Source organism: Camelus bactrianus, chromosome 13 (genome assembly GCF_048773025.1).
Source record: "Camelus bactrianus isolate YW-2024 breed Bactrian camel chromosome 13, ASM4877302v1, whole genome shotgun sequence".
Classification (NCBI taxonomy): domain Eukaryota; kingdom Metazoa; phylum Chordata; class Mammalia; order Artiodactyla; family Camelidae; genus Camelus; species Camelus bactrianus.
In genome coordinates, this window is record NC_133551.1 from 73,428,473 (window position 1) to 73,442,771 (window position 14,299).

The window sequence follows — 14,299 nt, forward strand, 5'->3', positions numbered from 1 at the left end:
AAATCACATGCTATTTTGATTTCCCGTGGCTCACTGGAGAGAAAAGCTTCTTCCCGCCACCACAAACTCCCTGGCCAGTGGAAAGGACTCTGGGCTGCCTGGTATGGAGACGGGCTCCTAGGAATGACCAGACAAGGGAGCAGGCAGGCTCTGGGCTAAATAAACACGACTAAATGAGTATGCAGAGGAGCCCGGGCGAGAGGCCATCGGTGCCTGGCTGCTGGAGGAGCGTCACATGGGTCACTTGTTCCAGGGAGCACTCTGGTGCCTGGGACAAAGAACACAAAGGAGCCCAGTGTGCGGACTGCAGGGCTGCCCCCTGCAGTGGGTGTGTTGCTTCCCCACGGTGGCAGAAGACAGAGTGCCTGCTGGGGGATGAGGGCAGGGACCGGCTGCAGGACGTCAGTCTGGGAACCTGGGACCACTGGCCTCCCTACTGGGGCTCAGCGACCAGCCAGATGCCTGTCAGGTCTCCAGCTGACCTGGTGCTGCCTCCCTCTCAGCTGGGAAGAGACCCTGTGAGATGACACCTTCAGGGCAGCCAGGGCTGCTGGAGGCTGGCTCTCAGCAGACGCCCCTGTGGGGACACTTGGCCCCAGATCCCTCATCTCAGTGGGCAGGTCACTCTTCCCTTCCTCCCCTTTCTGGTGTGGAACAAGGGGCTCCCCAACTCCCTCATGGGCACTGCTTCAGAGACAGGCTGGGACCCCTTGTGTCAAATATTTTCAAAGCCAGTTCAGAGCTGAGGGGTCCCTCTGTAGTCGGGGGACCACCTTGGTTCTAGAAAGTTCTGAGGATACCATGACCTCATGTCCTGGAACTCCCAGGACAGTCCCAGTTTCAAGGTCTCAGTCCCATCAACTCCCAAGAGCCATGGAAACCTCCAGGACTCCCCTACGGGCCCTGCTGAGCGGGCACCCCGTGGCTTCGGGGCCTGATCACCAGGCTGCACAAGGGTGGAGGGTTCTGGGTTTTGGTGTGGAAACATGGTCCTGGTTCCTGCAGAGACCGGCCCCTCGGCTCAGCCATCCCTGACCCCCTTCTTCCATGCCTCCTCGACAGCATCTTTCTGAGTGGGGGGTGGGGAGGCTGACCCAAGGCAGATCTCAAAGTCCGAAGCACCCACACCCATCTCTGTCTGGACACCTCCTCTGGCGGTGCCTGGCGACCTCTCTGTGAAGGACTCCGCGGGGACACAGGTCCCCTCTCTGGGAGGATGAGGAGTGGAATTAACTTCCAAAGAAAGTTCATTTTACTGCCTCCTGGAGTGAGGCAGCTTGCTGTCCTCCTGGTGGCTGGCTCACAGCAGGAAGGCCCTCTCTCCTAGAACCTCATGGCGGGACAGTCCCACCCAACTCCCATCCGTGGGAACAGGTGGGAGGAGAGGAGACACTGGGCAGGTGGGCCACGTGGGTAGGGAAGGTGGTGCGGAAAAGTCCTTCTGACACATTAATTTAAAATACTTGGAGCAGGGAAGGTACAGCTCAGTGGTAGAGTGCATGCCTAGCATGCATGAGGTCCTGGGTTCAATCCCCAGTACCGCCACTAAAAAAATAAATAAACCGAATTACCTCCCCACCCTAATAAAATACTTGGAGAGAAATGGGGGGGGAATGGAGAAGGACCATAACAGGGAGGATGAGCATAAGTCAGAGGTGGAGCTGCGAGAGGGGAGAGAGGGAGGGGGAGACGCATGGAGGGAGCTCTCTGGCCAGTAAATCCGAGTCTGTGCACACGTATAACTCCTACTTCAGCTGGACCAGCATCAGCAAACCTTTTCCACAACGGGCGAGACAGCAAATGTTTTAGGCTTTGTGGGCCCGATAGTCTCTGTGCAACTGCTCAGCTCTGCCTTGCAGCACTAAAGCAGCCACAGACAGCTCAGTGAGCACGGCTGAGTTCCAATAAAACTTTATTCACAAGAACAGTCCAGTAAGAAGGTGACCAACCCCTGAGCTGGAGCGAGGGCCCTGCACGCGTAGCGCTGCAGTGGAAAAGCATGAGACGGAGGTGGTGAGGAATCTCGTGGCAACCAGGTCAGTCTGGCCTCGGAAAGAGGGGTCAGAAAAGACAGCACAGCCTCACAGTGGCTTGTCAGCTGTCTGTCCAGGTCAGCTCCACAGGCCCTTCCCTTTCTGAGATTCCTGCCTCCAAGTCTGGTTGCCAAGCAGGTGCACTTAGCTCCAACCCTCCTGGGCCCCCATGTGGGGAACCATCCAAGGTCTGTGGGGCTGGGGGGCTTCTGGCCCCTGGACCACATGACCTTGAGCAGAGGGGGCCCCTGGGAGGAAGAGGCTGGGAAGAGGGGGTGGGGAGGGCAGGCAAAGGTGCCTGCAGCATCCTGGGGCCGCTCCTGCAGAGGGGCCCCCTAGGGCCACCCCTTTTGAGTCCTCCCAGGCAGTCCGTCACTGTGGTAACACTAAGGCCACTCGATTCACCTGTCACCTGCCCAACCCCACCGTGTGTCCAGGCCAACACTTCCCTCTGGTAGACTTCCTGCTGTCGACATAAGGCCACTAAGGCCATCCAGCCGCCCTCTACCTTCTATCTACTTTTAAATGTGGCCGCAGAGACCCACTAGCCCTCTTTTGGGGGAACAGAGCCCAGCAGGGTGCTCCCTCTCAGGCTCCTCTCCATCCTCACCTCCCCGCTCTGCAGTCCTGCCAGCCCTGCTCCAGGGGCTTCCAATCCTTGGGCCTCTGCCTAGGACTTGTCCTCAGCTTTTCCGAGCCTCAGTTTGCTCCTCTGTAAGATGGGTGCTCCAGGCTTACTTAAGACTCATCTGAGACAATGTTCCAGAGAGCACCTGGAAAGTTGGCCTTTTCACTTTAGTTTTTGTTTTTATTTTATTTTCTAGACCACGCTCCGTACCCTGAACAAAGATCACTGTTATCCATCATCTTGGTCACTGTACCTGGTCTGACAGATGGATGCTGTCTTTGGGCCAAGACCCAAGTGGTTGGACTGCTAAGCTAGAGAAGATCAAGTTTAAGGTCCCTTCTAAGCCAGGGGCAAGCAGACTTGTTCTAGATGGATGATCACAGCCACAGGGCAGGGTCACTGCACTTCACACACTGGCCCTCATTTTACCCTGAAGAGGGACACAGAGGGACATGAGCCCCACCCTCCGCCCCCACCCCAGAAGTCTGGCAAGTCTTCGAGATTTTGCATTTACTTTCAGTAGAGCGAATAAGACCAAAAGCTGTGGGACAGAGCGGGAGGGACGTCTGCTAAGCCCAGTGGTTTGACTTGGTTGGACCCTTTCCACCCACTGAGAACCCCCTCCCCCCTCTGATGCAGCACACACACCATCCTCACTGGGCCAAAAGTCAGCTCACGGTTCACTGTGAAAGGGGATGCCTCTTGGACCCTCTAATGGACAAAAGCCTTCCACGCAGTGTACCTGGCGGCTGCCATGGGACAGGGGGGTGGCCTGGGGCTCCAAGAATCCACCAGAGCTGCCTGTCCAAAATGGGGGTCCAGGCTCTAAGCAGATGGCTTTCCCAAAGCCACCTCCTGCCATCGCCGCCACAGGCAGCCAATGGAGTGCTCTCGGCTCAGGGTCTGGGGACCAGTGCTCCTATCACGTACCTCTGCTTTGGAGAGGGTTTGCTGGGGGCCACAGCTCTCCACAGGAAAGAAGAACAGACCCTCACAAAGCACCTTCTTTCTAGTTTCTTGGGCTCCTCCAGGTGGGCTCTTTGTGCCCTAACAGGGAGGGGCAACCAGAGCCAGAATGGGTGGCTGTGCACGGAAGGAACCCCAGAGCCAGCCAGTGACCCCAGGAGGGCAGCGAGGGGCCAGAAGCACCCCCGAAGCGCTCTGGGAGTCTGAGACCCGGGCCGGGCGAGTGGCCGCCAGCCTCTCATGATCCTAGGCAGCAACTCTCTCTGAAGGGGGAGGGAGTGGGCTCGCTCATGCCCATGCCCCCTGGGCACGTGTGGCGGAGAACACCTGTTGGGTACGCCCACTGTTTTCACTGTGCTAGTCACAGAGAAAAGTGGTGCTGGCAGAGTTCCATCAGCGACAGGGGCCCAGTGAGTCTTGCGGGATGCACAGGGCTAACAAAGGTTAAGGGAAACTGGAGAGGATGTGGGGAGAAGGCCATTCGTGTACAGGCACAGGTGTGGGTGTGTAGCCCAAACAGACAGACCTCAACCGGCACACGCTTCTCAGCCTGCAGGTGCCAAGTGGCAGTCCCTGCCCGGGTGTAAGACACCCAGCAGTCACCCACTGACCACGCTTCCAGGGGTCCCATCTAGGAAAGCCTACAGCCGGACGCGTGGGCAAAGACGCACACTGCTCGGGGACCTGCGGGACCTGCGCAGCCGCGGGGAGGCGGCAGCCCCCCAGGTGTGCTGAATTAACATAGACGGTAACCCTACGCTGTCGCGTGTTTAAAAAGCAAACTGGGGAACAAAACGCAGCACAGGATCCCATTTCTGTAAGAACAGAATTTTTAAAAGATTCTATCTGTGTGCATTTACCTGTTTGGAGGCACAGAGAAAAGTCTAGAAGAATAAGCACCAAATTATTAACACCAAAGGTTAGCTTTCACCATGGCTAATCTTGCAGGGTGGGGCAGGAGGAAAGATGCATTCACTTTAAGCACCTTTTGAACTGAAAAAAAAAATTCTTTTTAAATGCACGTATTGTTTTTGTAATGAAAATGATTTTTAAGCACACACACACAAAATAAAGGGTTAAGAAACACTTTAACACAGTATATTCGCAAGAACAAGTTGTCCCCAGAGCAATTCCTAAAGGCTCTCCACGTGTGTCACTTCTTGTAAAGCAAGCACAGGATAAATGTTTAATTTACCCACAAAGAGACACATGAAGGAGCTCACAGTTGACAGCGGGGCATTTAAAATAAAGGACAAAAATCTCCAGGTACGGCTCTGGAGCCAACCCAAAAGGGGACATTACTTCTGCAACGAGTTCTCCTAAGACTTCCAATCTCACTGCTGCTACGTCACCGATTTTAATCTGCCCAGCAGGGGTGGGGATGTGATCCGTCTCCCTGGGCCCCAAGGAAGAAAAGAACTGCTCCACCCTCCAACCAGAAAGCCAGTGCTGGCGGCGAGCACACTTCTGCGCCCCGCCAAGGGCAGGGGAGGGGGTGAGGAAGGCGGATCTCGGGGTGGGGGCAGAGGCTGGAAAGGGAGACAAGGATGCCACCCTTGGCTCAGATAGGACAGCGTGTTCAGCACCTGCCCGGAACTCTATGCTGTCCCTTCCATTAAAGCCACAACTCTGCAGTTCTGCCTTCCAGAAAAGTACTTTCGGATCAATTGGCCCTGGAACTACTTAAAAGTATCCTTTTGTTTAAAAAAAGGATAATTTTGTTGAAGGAGCAATAACCCTCCGTTGGAGACATGTCCAAGGTGACCGGTGACAAATGGATGGAACAGGGGTGGGGGGCAGGGGACACACAGAGGAGGCCACTGTGGAGCGGAGGACGCGCGCTCGCCTCCTTTCAGCTCAGTTCCCCCTCAGTGCATCCGACTGACCCCAGAACAGTAAAACCATTGTTTCAACCCAAGACGGGGAAAGAGTAAAATTCAGGATGTGGAACAAGGTGACCTATTTATAAAGCTTCCTTTCACCTGAAGATCAAATGAGCTCCCTCCCTCCACCCCCCCACCTCACACGTCTCGGTGGTTGCAGCCCAGGATTTTTGCAAGAGAAGCAGACCTGAGTGATCCGGTATTAGATCAGAATGCAACGCCTGCAGCCAGACTCAGTGGCTGCCCAGCTCTGCCTGCTAATTAGGGCTGCGGGCTCCGTGCGCCACGGCTCAGGAACGACTTTGCTGGTGGCAGCGCTCAGGATGTGCGTGTTCTGGGCAGGCTTGGCCGTGGAGCCTCACAAAGTGTCACCAAATGCAAGAGCCATGTGGTTCCAACCCCCATCTCACCCTACCTGCACACTCGAGGAGAGACTCCTGGGAAGACCCGGGAGAGCTGTCTTCTTGCTCAAGCAGGGATATAAAAGTCAGGGTCTGCCCTGAGAATCAACATAAAGTAGTGGACCCTTCTGGAAAGTTCTGACGAGCGAAAAATCCCACACGGTCCAGAGCTCTAGCCTCTGACCTCAAAAGACCAAAAAAAAAAAAAAAAAAAATGTACCTGCCGTAAACACCTACAGAAGGACCCAGATTACTCATGACACTTTCAGAAAGTGCTCGAATCAGTTGAGCCTTGCCCCTGGGAAACAGCATTAACATTCATTCGGAGACTAAACATTAAAAAAAAAGAAGTCACAGCTGCAGCCAGGTCAAGGTTGTGACAGCAACGGCCTGTGCTTTGCTTAGATGAGAAGCCCTGATCTTCGGAGGGACCTGAGTGACACTCAATGACACAGTGACCTTTCGAGAAGTTTTCCAAGCCAGCAGCAGATGCACCTTCGACTGGCAGTGAGAATGAAGTCTAGATTGTGGACCCCCACCCGACGTCGCCCAGGCTGGGCAGTCCATCAAACCGGGTCCGCCTGGACCATGCAGGAGCGGGGGTGTCCCCTAAAGGGGGCAGGAAGGCAGGGTGGACAGTGTCACCACCAGCCATCTCCACGAGGAGGGCCCACGGGCACCCAAGGGGAAAGCTCAAGGGTACCTCGGGGACCCTGGCCCCTCCTCGCCCCACCTGTTGGGGAAGCCTGTAACTCCTCCACCGGATGGGCTGGTGGACCCACCAAGCTCACTCTGGCCCCAGGAAAAGTGGGGTTCACCTTCCCCAAGGTCAGCATCTGGAGGAGGCGCCAGTGGAAACCAGGCTTCTCTCCAGAGGCCCTCGCCTCCTGCAGGATGCTCGCTCACCAGCTCACTCCAAGCTGAACAGCCTGCGAGGAGGCCTGGAGCAACGCCACCTGCTATGTGCCTCCATCAGGGCCCCCGGAACAAGGTCTGACCTCACCCAGGCTCCAGAGCCCAGAGGCCTGAGTAGGAGCAGGTGACACGCTGGCCTCTTCCAGTGGGATGTGCCAACTGAGAAAGGTCACCACAGAGAGTGGTCCCTTGGGCCACCCCACGCCCCTCCAGGGAGAATGAGCAGCAGGGAGGCCAGGGAGAGATCTAAGGACACGAGAGGAACTGGCTCTCAGAGAGATCTGAGGGAGTCAAGAGGAGCCTGGGTGCCCTTACCCCACCTGCAGACCCAGGCGATGGTCTCAAACTACCTGGGGGTAAGAGGAGGGGGAGGGGCAGAGCTCATGACTTCAACATAGAATTGTGCAGCTAAAGCACTCAACCCAGCATCGGGTGCACAGAGTAGGGACTTAACACATGCCACTCCCTGCCCACTCCCGCCTCCCTTTAACATCAGGGGACACCTAAAAGGATGGAATCTTGAAAGCCATGTGCAGGAGAGCACTCAACCAGGAAGTGCCAAGGTGGGTGCCAGTTAAGACCTCACAGGGTGGCCCAAGGAGCCCAGTCCCCCTGTGAGACCACGGCTCCAGCAAAGCTGCTTGCGGACGTACAAACTCAAAAACCCCATTAAATAAGGTGAACCCCTTAAGTCAAAAGCAGGGGCAGAAGTCCCACAAAATTTCTATAGCAGGAAGAAGTTGTGGGGAAGCTCTCTTATAACTGGGTTCACAGGAGTGGTTCTCAAAGTAGGGTCCTGGGATCAGCAGATCCCCATCACCTGTTAGAGACACAGATGCTTGGGCCTGACCTTTGACCTCCTGAATCAGGGACTCTGGGGGTGGGGCCCAGCAGTCTGCATTCTACTGAGCCCTCCAGCAGATTAGAACACTGCTGGCTCAAAGGAATGACAGCTCAGTATTTTGGAATCTCAAATCCACAGTAAATGAGAACCGATAGGCTTGGATTTATAACCACAACTTTAAAAAAATGTCTTGTTCTATCTTGACTTGAAATATTTCATATGTTACACATCCTCATAAGAAATCTCAGAGAAAATGTATAAAGTATGAATTAAAATATGCCCCTCCCACTCTGGCGCATACACAGGCTCAGATACAGGGACCGTCCACTTAAAGCAAAGGATCACACCACACACACCAAGCCCCAGTTTGCTTGTTCCAAGTCACTATTAGCTCCTAAGTCAATTTCATGTGTTAGTAGCTGCATAATATTCCACTACCACAATTTTGGTAACTTTCCCTTATAGATGGACATCTAGGTTGTTTGATTGTAATGATGGTCACATGTGGGAGGTCAAGGCCTCCCAGGACAACCTTAGGGCAGTTTCTTTTCATTTAGTTCACAGCCACCTCTCCTCTCATCACCCTCAAAATCTTGGCCCTCAGAAACTCCCCCCACTTCACTGTCCATTTTTAGGAGAAGAAAAGCAAATGTCCGAGTGACCTACCGCCAGGCTTCCCGATCTCGGAACTGACCGTGGGGTCTGAAGACGCTCAGGAGTTTCTGCACAGCCAGTTGAACCGAAGGTTTGTCAACTGGACCTCGTGTGGACCGCAGCCAATGAACTTGGACAGGATTCTAAGCAGAATTGGGCAGTGCGTCTCCCAGTGCAATCTAATCACCTTTCCCCGGGTGGGATTTCACGGAACCCAACAGGATGCCAAGGAGGAGGTAAAATCCCTGGGCCTCACAAGCCAGGTGGTGAAAGAGGGACTTAAATACACCTTTACAAGAGCCTACAGGAACTTCCTCTATTATGTGGCTGGCCTTCCTCCCCCAATCCTGTTAACCTGGAAAGTTCTGAACACCTGGGGCGACAGCTTGACAAGGGAAAGCCTCAGCAAGCCCACGGGCAGCAAATAAGTTAACCCTGAACTCCCAGGTAAGCAGAAGGGTCCAGATGCCAGATTCCATGGCACCAGTTGGTTGTGTGGGGGATGCGACAAGGAGTCAGGAAGGGGCCTCCTGGGGCAGGACATCTGTGGAGATGGATATTGCTTCTCAAGATGCTAGCTGAAACGATTGCTGTACAAGAGGCCAGGAAAAAGGTTTGCTATGTCAGGTGAAAGGAAGGCACTCCGTATCTGCCCTCAGAATAAAATCTAGAAAAAAACTATATAGGCACATGCGGGAAAAGAGGTGAAAAGGGAGATGGAAAATGATAATGTTTCTGTGTTTAGAGAGACGAGCTTCAGAGTTTCCCTTTCTTTCAAATTTCCTTACTGCTCTTACTATTGTTGCAAAAACATAAATGGATGAATCCAAATGTCCATGAATGGCTGAATGGATACACAAATTGTGGAACACAAACACAATGGAATATTATTCAGCCATGAACAGGAATAAAAGACTGACACTTGCCACAACATGGATGGACCTCAAATATTTTATGCTGGTGAAAGAATGCAGATATAAAAGGTCACCCAGTGATGCTCCCACTTAACATGAAATAGCCAGAATAGGGAAACCCATAGAGACAGAAAGTAGATTGGTGGTTGCCGGGGTGCTGGGAGGGGAGGGGAGTAGGGAGTGGCTGCCAACGAGTCAGGGCCTCTTTTGTGGGGGGTGAAAATGTTTTGGAACTCGATGGAGATGGTGGTTGCACACCATGAATGTACTACATGCCACTGAACTCTGTAAACGGTTCCTGTTATGTGAATTTCACAACAAATTAAAAAAAAAAACATAAATGGATGAAAAACATGCACTTCTCCAAAATCCACATGGCAGGAGGCAGGTGTGGAAAGGGTCGTCAGTGCAGAGAGAGGCCCAGAGCTTGCAGAGACCTGGCGGGCGGAACCAGGCCTGTCAGCCAGGGTTACACACAGGGACACAGCTAATGATGTTCATATGTGGGAAGCGAGGCGCCTTCTGGAGCTGAGCTCTCTGCTCCCCACCCCATCCCTCCTTGTCTTTCCTCCAAAAGCAAAAGTGCAGCACTGTGGTTTGGCAACCCTGCTGCCTCGAGACGGCACCTGTAGATCGAGTTTCTCTGGAGGAACCCAGAATGTGTGCCTGCATCTCCGTGCCTGCACCCAGACCGTGGTGTGAGGAGGGAGCGACCAACACACGCACAAGCGTCCCTGGGCTGGGGACCAGGACGTGGGAGAACCGAGGTCACGCAGAGCCCTGGTCTGTGCACTCCCCACCCTGGGGACGAGGTGGGGCAGGGAGACAGACACGTGCTTGAATGCCCAGGTCCCTGCTTTTCCACAGAGCAGGTCAACACCCCAAGGCCGTGCCAAGCTGGCAAAGGCCATGCTTTGTGTTATCAGGAGACCATCCCAGCCACGTGGCTCCTGCTCACTCCTCTGTCGGTGACGCCGGGGCCTGCCTGCCAGCTCAGATGTCACACCACGGGGCTCGGGGCCCAGGCCCGGCGGGCCCCAGGCTAAAGCACAGTTTGGCTGGACCTGTTGCCACATGAAAACCTGTTCTGATGGGTTGAGTTTCTGCATTCTTATGAGGATTATCATTCACAGACCTGGAGCGACCCCGGCTTCTCATGCCAAGGGCCACCATCTCCCACAGATCCTTTCTGGCCAGATTCACTCACGGAAAACATGGAAAGTTGGCCCCAAAGGACCACACTCAAGTCCTGTGCATATATAGTAGGTGCTAATTAATACCTGAGTTGCTCGCCACCCACCCCACCAGCACCTGCTAAACCCCCGACGAGATGGTATGGGCTTCCTTAGATTCTTTCTTTGGTCCTTAGTCCCTGAGAACCTCAACAAAGTGGATGATTCAAAACTGTGGGCCACACATGGTCGGTGTTTGGGAAAGCAGGAGACTGTTCCACCTACACTGCCAGGAAGCATCATGCCCAGGAGGAAACTGATAAGAACCAACAAAATCTCCACGATAGACACCTGCAGAAGTGATCCAGACTGAGAGGTGGTCCATAAATGTTCCGCTGATGAGCACTTGGGAAACACCCGAGGCCAAATAAGGTGCTTTAGGGTTGGAATTCATTCCAAAAATATTAGGTACCTACTATATACATTATACATACACATACTATGTGGGTAGAGATCATTGTTCCCGTGGAGCTTACAGTCTCATACGGGAGACAGAGAGCAAACATAACAATCATTTCAACAGTCAGTGTGAGCTTCAGGACTGAGGTTTTTCTCTGTTGTGTTCACTGCCGTAGCCCCCATGGCTGAAACAGCACTTGGAACGTAGTAAGTAAGTGTTGAATGAACGAATATCTAACATAACAAAGAGCCAACACTGGCCATGTATTTACAGGTTAGTGGTCTGAGGAGGGAGGGACGGCTTCCTGAGAAGGCTCCCCAGTGGTGGAATGCGGCCACACAGATCCTGCACTGCACCCCAAAGTCAGCAATCTCCCACAGAGGACAGCCGCCTTGGGTGTCCGCGACCCAGCTCTGTGGCTGCCTCTCGCCATCTCAAGCTCACTAATGGTGACAGAGGCCTCCACGGGAAGCCTCCAGGTGCCACCGAAGTGGAGGCTACCCAGCACCCGCAGTGGTTTTGTCTGCCTCCTCTGAACTCTCCTTATCCCACCGCACCTGCTTCAAGAATGGGGTGGCAGTGGTGGTGGTGAGTCTGCCACGCCCCCGTACGAGGACAGACACAACTGGAGAAGTTTCTTGGAAAAGCAACTTGGATCTGGGGTGAGTCTGGTCCACTTATCACATCTGAGGACACAAAAGGAATACATGGGAAGTGGAAAAAAGGGAAACTGGTCCAATATCCATGAAATGGGCGAGTCCAGGATGGCAATAGGGGCAGAGGGAGGGAGAAGCCAGAACGAAGGCACTTGCTTGTTTAGCAAACTGGTCAGCTCAGCCCCACTTTGGAAACAAGCAAGCCCAGGACGGGCCATTCTAGCTGGACCAGGTCCCCGGTACTCAGCAGGCGCGAGGGCTGCACACACACATTTCACCTGCTCGCCCCAGCTTCAGACAGACGGCGCTCAGAACGGTATCTCCTCTGCAAGCTGGGCTTTCCATAAAATCAAAACAGCAGATGTCGCCTTCACAGGAGACATGGGGAGCAGAGGACGTGTCCCCCCCATTCCTCAGTGTCAGGAAAGGCCAGCCTCGTCACAGCTGTTGGGGGCATGGACCAGAGACCCGGGTTGGGGGACCTCCTTTCCCAGCTCCATGTGGGGCCGCCAGCCCCGGGCCGCCACCACGGCCAAGCAGCGAGTTCCCATGACTGGAGGAGGACCACCGGTCCCCTCCCGCAGAACACCCTGAGTATTTCCAACGCGGTCCCAAGTTTCCGTTCCCATATCAAAAGCGCCTCTTTTCAGCTGAGGTGGCAAGACCTGCCAACAAAACAAGCCGCTGGGACCCACGGTTTTTGTAACACAACGCCTTCCCTTGAAACGCACTTCAATGAATCACTGAGGTTAAATAGTACCGGCAGCTTGGCTGGTGGAAGGAGTCCATGTGAAAGTCGGACAGAGGCACTCGGGCCAGTCCCCCAGTGCCATGCCCCAGCCCCCCGCCCAGATATCCCTGCTCTTGATTGACAGGACCCCCTCTCTGGGCCCCCGAACAGAAAACCAGACGCACCTGAGATTCTGCATGCAGAGCAGGACAACTCCTTCTCTTTAGGAGGGAGGGAGCTGGTCACCCTCTGCATCTGGTCACACCCAGGGAGCCCATGGGCCCCAGCACAGGCATCTTCTGGGAGCCTGTTGGAAATGCAGAGCCTCAGGCCTGTCTGTCGCTGACTGCCTCTGAACGGCCCTATCTCAGGTGATCTGTGTGCCCAGGTGGGTGGGGCTGTGCTGTGGGTCCTCCCCAAGGCAGAGGCGGGGAAGAAACACATCAGAAAGAAAGAAAACGGAGGCACGTCCATCCCTCTCCAGGAAGCCAGTCCCGAAACATAACTGACTCCTAACCAACCAATGTAGAAGCCGACAAGTTTAACAGAAGTTGTGGGCAGAGCCTGTCAGGGCCCCGTCCTCTGCCAGACCAACGAGTGGGGGTGCGTAAAACAGGCTGTGGATTCCCTGGCCCAGATTTTCTAGAAGCCCTCTGTCACTCAGGGTCTGGGAAGACCAAGGTGGCGGCAGCACCACTTCCAAACCCCACTCTGTCCCTGCTCCCAGCTCCTGACAAGCCTCCTCAACTCTCCCTGCTCCTCTAAATAGCCCCGATTTGCCAACCAGCCAAGCCAGCCCGGCCACCTCCAGGAGCCTCACACTTTCTTGTGGCCACACCTGTTACAACGCCATTCCTTTCACTGCAAACAACCCTACCCGATCGGAATCCGGTCCATCTCAGACCGGTCCTGGCCCTCTTGGCCACAGAGTCTGCCCTGGTCAGTTTTACAGCCCGTCTCCTTCTCCCGCAAAATCTCCCTCAGAACTAGCTCAGGACCCCGCGTCCTGCTGGAATCTAGAATGAAGGTCAGCCCCCCAGCCCTGAGCAGCATCCCGGCTGAGGTCCACAACCCTGCCCGCAACCCACCCCAACACGGCCTGCCAGCGAGTGGCCTCCCGGTCTCCCAGGCACCTACCGGAGGATCGGAATTCTGGAATATTTCGGGCCAGTGCCTGGGGGGAGCACTAGCAGGGAAACAGGTCTTCAGGCTTGGGGTACGGAGGTGGAGGGCAGGCAGCTCCCTGACACTCCGGGAGCAGGGTGCCCTCCCTGCCAGCAGCCAGGCCCTGTGGGTCCCCAGGCCTCCCTCGCCGGGGCTGGATCAGCCCTGGCCTGAGTGAGCTCCACCGTCACCAAGGGGAAGCGGCCCTTGGTTACCGCTGGCCCGGAGAACACAGAAGGCAAAACAAACACTGGACTCGCTCCTCACTGCTGGGAACAATTACAAGGTAATCGGCCAGTTTTTAAAAGCCCTCCAGAAGGGAGGCTGCAGGCCCAATGGGAGGCTGGTCTGTAACCCGTTCCCTTCCTCCAGCTGCCACTGCATCTTCCTCAAGACCCAGGGACCTCCCCCCCCCCCCCACTCAGGGTCACCCAGAGAGGCAAGGCTGGAGTCACAGAGGAAGCAGGACAGTCACGGGTGGGCCCCGCGCCGTTTCAGCGGCCATCATCACGTTCCAGAATGACAGGGGGCCCAGCCTGGCAGGTGTGGACCGCAGCCGGCCTGCAGGGGCAGACGCTCGGCAGCACTGACCCCTTCCCCATTCCCTGCTCCCCTTCTAGCAGCGACCAGCTCTCTTGTCCCCAAGCAACTTGTCATAAAATGAACAGAAACTCAGCAGCAAATAGGAAAGTGCCCCCCTTACCAGGCTCCAGCCAGGGCTGGTGGGCCATCTGCCAGGACTGCCCCCTGCCCACAGCCACCCACCAAGGGCTGTCCGTAGGGGGTCTTCAGGCACAGCTGGGCACTGACCGTGAACTGCCATGTCAGCAGACCTGGGAACCCTGGCAGTGACACACCTCCTCCCGGAAACAGGGGAGG

General features: G+C 55.1%; 1 protein-coding gene across 5 annotated transcripts in view; it reads right to left on the minus strand.

Moving 5' to 3' along the window:
* Nucleotides 1-14,299, minus strand: part of SPSB1 (splA/ryanodine receptor domain and SOCS box containing 1) — a 62,252-nt gene that overhangs the window by 11,097 nt on the left and 36,856 nt on the right. The window contains exon 1 of one of the 5 annotated variants that reach the window (XM_010957584.3): nt 13,394-13,685. The exons of 3 other annotated variants lie outside the window; for them this stretch is intronic. The gene's annotated coding sequence lies outside the window, so the exon portion shown is untranslated. Of the gene's footprint in view, nt 1-12,441; nt 12,597-13,393; nt 13,686-14,299 lie in introns of those variants that run through there. One more of the 5 variants, XM_074377486.1, reaches the window with a different exon arrangement.